Raw genomic sequence first — 6,538 nt, 5'->3', positions numbered from 1 at the left:
GCATGCTGTCCACTTCAACTAGGGCCTTGATTTTCATGAAGTAGTGGATCCTTTTATGTGTGCGCCCTTTATGATGCTCCATACTCTCTATGTCTCTCTAGGTCCCATTACGTCATACTAACCCCCCTCCTATGCTTGTTTTGCTTATATTCTTGCTTACAGTAGTACTCTATTGTCTCTTCCCCCTGACTCTCCTTTTGTTTTTAGGGACAAAAGCTTTAAAAGTTAAGATGACTTGTAGCGAGCAGGATATATGGAAATGACCACAAAAATACTAGTCACATTGATGGCATTTGTGGAATAGGGTTAGATTAGTTACCATAAATTAATCAAGAAAGTATCTCTTCACCTTTAGAGCTTCCATGGCTTCCTTTCTCTTCTTTCTATTTTTCTCTCTCTCCCTCTCTCTCTCTCTCTCTGAATTTTGCTCTCTTATTTTAGTCTTTCTCTCTTCCTATCACTCTGTTTCTCTCTCTTTTCTACTCTTTTTTCTCTCTCTTAGGTCCTGCTAGGTTCTCTTCATTACACTTTCTAAGTATTGAATTAATCAAATGTAATGATGTATATGGCTGTCCCAAAGGTAGTATGGCTTGAGTATATTTTCTAAGTATGTTATAACAGCATATAAGCCTCTTTTAGTGCCATTAGAGTAAAATGTGAAGTTGAGTATTGGTGTTGGAGATAAGATAGAAGATCCTATTATGTTTAGGAGGATAGTAGGGAGTTTGATTTATGTGACTATAAGGAGGCAAGATACTTGAGTTATGATATAAGCCTTATCAATGAATTTATGCAAATGCCTAGAAATCCTCATTTGGATATAGTTAGATACATATTCCGGTATGCAAAGCTCACTTTTCATTATAGACTTTTTTATGGGACAACTAAGGATGTACATGTGCTTGGATACACAAATGCAATTTGGACTAGTAGCATGCCTAATACAATATCTACCAACAAATTCATGTTTTTCCTAGATAGTATAGTGGATACATGGAGAAACAAAGAGAAACCTATGGTTCCTTTATCGAGTAAAGAGGTTGAGCATAGAGGTGCTGCTATGGCAGCATGTAAGGTAGTTTGGTTGCAAAAGTTATTCGTTGATTTATGTGTGTAGGGAGATGGGCTAGTTGTCATTCACTATGACAATATGAGCAACATACAATTAGCTAGAAATTCAATGTTCCATGCTAGGACAAAGACATATTGAGATGCATTACCACCTTTGAGTGAGAATATACTTGCAGGAGAGGTTGACTTGGTATATATTAGTATATAGGATTAGATAGCTGACATTGAGAGAGCATCTACAAGATGTATGGTATGTATTTAATGTATTATGGAAGAATAGATTGTTTGCCAAGGAAATAAAATATATTTTCACACAGACTGCAGTTGAGTACTTGGGCTATATTTTGAGTGAAAAGGGGATCCAAAAGTTGATTCCAAGAAGGTGTAGTGTATTTTGGGATTGGCCCATACCCTGTAGTACTACCCCTTTACGTGACTTTATTGGTCTCTCCTCCTTTTATCAAAGGTTTATTTGCCATTATGCTACCACTGTAGCACCACTAATAGATAGGCTAAAAAGAAGGCTTCTTTTGGGAATGCTCTGGCTTATCACAACTTCCAACACAGCTGAAATAATTGCTTACTTTTGTTCCTATTCTCACGTGTCTGGATTTTACAAAAGAATTCACCTTAGAGTGTGATGCTAGTGAAAGGGGTATTGTGGCTATTTTGATGCAAGAACATGGTATTATAGCCTTTGAGAGTTGCAAATTTGATAAAAAAGATAGACAACTATATATTTATGATCATGAGATGTTGGTAGTCATTCATGCTATTCAAAAGTATGTGGTAGTACAGTTAAGGTGAAATTTGACCATCTAGTGCTCAAATAATTCTTGACATACCCTAATTTGACTCCTCACAAAAGGTGGTGGGTGGTAACTTTATAAAACTATGATTTTGAGATCACTACTATCTGTGGAAAGAAGAATGTGGTGATTGATTCACTCTCCCATATGTGGGCATGCAAAGTCTCATCTCATAGAACTTCATAGTCACTGGATAGAGGAACCTTAAGAGATCTACGTACTCCATGTTGAATTCAAACCTATTTGTCAGAAATTACATCAAGGTACTATGGATGAGCACTCCCCATATTAGCTCAAAATTGGCCTCATCGTCCGGACACATGGCTGGATTGTAATTTTCCATACCTCTTTCACATAGCAAATCCTAGAAGAGATGCATTCTTTGCCGAGTACTAACCACCTAGGGGTGTTTAAAACATACAATTGTATCTTAAATAACTTTTATTGGAGAGGTGTATGGAAAGATGCTAAGGACTTTGTGTCTCAATGTGTGTGTTGCTAACAGAATAAGGACATAAGATTAAAGTTGGGTGAGTGCAACCATTGCCCATGCCCAAAGCTTAATCATTGATCAAATTTAGTGAAAATCTTAATCACATGGGAAGGAGCAATTAGATGGTATGTAGGCCCTGCTTTGCTAGTGCAAAGTGAGCCTTAAAAAGTCCCAAGTTCACATGAAGCTCTATGATGAAAGGAGGCACTCTCTTGAGTTTAAAGAAGGTGAGTTAGTACTACTCAAGGTCTTGATATGCCACACTCAAGGGTGGCTCATGCAATAAGTTGGTACACTACTATCACTACAAGGATATGAAGGCATAGCAACGCCGCTTTTCGACACAAAATAGCGGCGTCACTATTTTCGTCACTAATAGCGGTGGTGCTCACACGGAAAAATGCAGGCCGAAACCCAAGCGCGTTATTTTATGCGAGTATAAGAAAGAGAGAGCGAAAGGGAGAGCGAACTCCATCTTGCATTTGAGAGAGAGAGGGAGAGAAAGAGAGAAAGAAAGAGAAGCAAAGCTTGTCACCACCGCCACCGCCGTTCGCGAAGAAGAGGAGAAAGTGTATAGAGGGCGAAGAGGAGCCGCCTCGCGAAGAGGAGCCACTGAATACATCCTCGAGCCTTTACAGTGAGTGTATTGTTCCTTCTTGATTTGTTTTTGTATTTTCTCTTTTTCTTTTACTTGTTTTTGTAAAAAATCATGTGCATTGCGAGAGGGAGAGGAAGAGAGAAAAGGAAAGAAGGAACGAGAGAGAGAGGGAGAAAACATTAAACATAATAGGGAAAGAGAGAAAGAGAGGGAGAGGGAGACGGAGGGAGAGGAAATGAGAGAGGGAGAGGAAGAGAGAAAAGGAAAGAAGGAACGAGAGAGAGGGAAAAAATATTAAACATAATAGGGAAAGAGAGAAAGAGAGGGTGAGGGTAAGGAAGGGAGAGGAAATGCGAGAGGGAGAGGAAGAGAGAAAAGGAAAGAATGAATGAGAGAGAGAGAGGGAGAAAACATTAAGCATAATAGGGAAAGAGAGAAAGAGAGGGAGAGGGAGATGGAGAGGGAGGGAGAGAGAGAAGGAGGGAGAGGTTGTTGTTATTGTTGTTGTTTTATTTCTTCTTTTCTTTTTCTATTGTTTATTGTTGTTGTGGTAGTGGTGGTAGTGGTAGTAGTAATGGTAGTGGTAGCCGTAGCGGTAGTGGTAGTTGGAGATTAATTTCTTATTTTCTTGTTTGTTGCTTTTGTGGTAGCGGTAGCGATAGCGATAGCAGTAGCGGTAGTTATTGTTTAATTTCTTATTTTCTTGTTTGTTGTTGTTATGGTAGTCGTAGTAGTAGTAGTAGTAGTGGTAGTGATAGCAGTAGTTGTTGTTTAATTTCTTCTCTTCTAATTTGTTATTGTAATGGTAGTCATAGTCGTGGTCGTAGTCGTCATAGTCGTGATTGTCGTAGTAGTACTATTAGTAGTAATAGTAGTTTTCTTATTTGTTGTTGTCGTAGTAGTAGTAGTTTTTTTTCTTTAGTTTTCTTGTTTGTTGTTGTTGTTGTTGTAGTAGTAGTAGTTTTTTCTTCTTTTCTTGTTTGTTATTATTGTATTAGTAGTAGTAGTTGTTGTTGTTATTATTGTTTTTTTCTTCTTTTCTTGTTTATTATAGTGGTAGTGATTTGTTGTTATGGTAGTCGTAGTCATGCTTGTAGTAGTAGTAGTGATTTTCTTATTTGTTGTTGTTGTTTTTTTCTTTTCTTGTTTATTGTTGTTTAGTTTTGTTGTTTGTTGTTGTTATAGTAGTAGTAGTAGTAGTTTATTTTTCTTTTCTTGTTTGTTGTTGTTGTTGTTCTTGTAGTAGTTGTTGTTGTTGTTATTTTTTATTTTTCTTCTATTCTTGTTTATTGTAGTGGTAGTAGTAGAGAAAGAGAGTTGTTGTGGTGGTCATAGTCATGGTCGTAGTCATGATTGCAGTAGTAGTAATAGTAATTTTCTTGTTTGTTGTTGTTTTAGTAGTAGTAGTTTTTTTTCTTTTCTTGTTTATTGTTGTTTAGTTTTCTTGTTTTTTGTTATTGTAGTAGTAGTAGTAGTTTTTTCTTCTTTTCTTTTTTATTATTATTCTAGTAGTAGTAGTTGTTGTTGTTGTTGTTTTTTCTTTTTTTCTTGTTTATTATATTGGTAGTGGTAGTGGTAGTGGTAGTGGTAGACATAGACGTAGCCGTAGTCATAGTCATGGTCGTAAACGTAATCGTAGTGATCGTAGTCGTGGTTGTAGTAGTAGTACTGCTTTTCTTGTTTGTTGTTGTTGTAGTAGTAGTAATAGTTTTTTTTGTTTTCTTAATTATTGTTGTCTAGTTTTCTTATTTGTTATTGTTGTTGTAGTAGTGGTAGTAGTAGTAGTTTTTTCTTCTTTTCTTGTTTGTTATTATTGTTGTAGTAGTAGTAGTTGTTGTTATTTTTATAGTAGTATAGAAAGAGATACGTTTTGTTAAACAAAATGAGAGAGGGGGAGGAAGAGAAAAAGGAATAAGGAACGAAAGAGAGGGAATAAACATACATCATAATAAAGAAAGAGAAAAAGAGAGAGAGATGGAAGGAGAGGAGATAATGAATGGATAAAAAACAAAGAGAGAGTTATGGCAAGGTCCGGTGCAATACCAAGAGACGAGAAACACTCCGACATACGTTAATTTGTGGGTGGGTGGGTGGAGACTTTACATATGTTAATTTTTGTTGAGTTACAAGAGAAGAAATCCCTTCTCAAATAATTTAAAAAAGAAAAAAAGAATGATAACAAAAACAAATTGTTTGTCGTAACGTAGACAAAATGGAAAACGATGAAAATCGTGATGTTCAAGATCCCGAGGGGTATCTTAATCAGTGTATCCCGTGTCCTTGCTCTCAATGTAAGCTAGCAATTAGACAAAAACGTCGATTGTCTATAGAACACGTACAACGCTTTGACGATCTTGGATTTTGAGCAAATGGTAAGAAAAGTTAATATCAATCATGCATTGTATTTGCAAGATAATTGAATACCATATACAAAAAGATTGGGTGTGGGTGGAAAATTTTCTATCCAGGGTGGTGACATCTCGTCCCAAGGAGGAGTGCACCCTTTGCGGCCAATTAGAAGAGTTTGTGGGTGTGTGATGGATGGAGTGCCTGAGCCAATCTAGCACTTGGAAGGTACTACTCAATCCGTACCTTCAATACCAGAGGAGACAGACAGCCTTCGAGACTTAGCTATAATCTTGGAGCCTAAGATGGAGGCAATGATCAATTCATTGATTCCCATGGATGTTGAGACTTCTGATCTTCTTAGAGAGGAAGCATCCATATCATTATATGATAGGTGCCGAGTATCTCACCTAAAGACACTGCTTGCACTCCTAAGTGTACAAGAAAAATACGGGTGGAGCGATGCGAGTGTGACCGAGTTGATCAAGTACCTTGTACGTATGCTTCATTGATTTCTTTTCGGAAATATCATTAAAAACATTTGTGATTTTTCAAGATATTTTATGCTTTTTTTTAGGTTACTAAAGTATCATATCTTACCACTTGCAAATATCATGCCTGAGTCTCATGATGATGCACGACATGTTTTACGAAAGCTTGATATGGACTACAACAGCTTCCATGCATATATCAACAATTGCATACTGTTTCGAGGAGAATATGAGACTATGGAGACATGTCCAAAGTGTGGTTCTCATAGGTATCGACAAGACTTGCAAGGGCAAACCATCCCTCAAAAATTTCTTAGACACTTTCTACTTATCCCCCACATAAACCACATGTTTTGTACGTCTGACATGGCGAGCTTGACAACATGGCATGTGTAGAATAGGTCCACAGATGGAGTTTAACAAATATCAGCGGATTCACGCGCATGGAGCCACATTGACTCTACCTTCCCAGGCTTTGCCTGAGAGCCAAGGAATCTTTGGCTCAGTCTTGCAATGGATGGCGTGAACCCATTCGGTTTGCACTCAACTTCTTACAGTGTGTGGCCTATAGTCATTGTCAACTATAATATCCCTCCATGGCTTTCTGCGAGGGAAGGACATCTCATCCTTAGCTTACTCGTCCTGGACCGCTACAAAGTAAAAAATAAGGACGTGTATCTTCGTCTATTAGTCGATGAGCTTAAGATTTTGTGGGAGAAGGGGGTCACCG

The sequence above is a fragment of the Lygodium microphyllum genome, chromosome 15, assembly GCF_053477565.2.
Source record: "Lygodium microphyllum isolate KBCC chromosome 15, Lygodium_microphyllum_v1.1.10, whole genome shotgun sequence".
Taxonomy (NCBI): domain Eukaryota; kingdom Viridiplantae; phylum Streptophyta; class Polypodiopsida; order Schizaeales; family Lygodiaceae; genus Lygodium; species Lygodium microphyllum.
Note: the sequence above shows the minus strand (reverse complement) of the source record.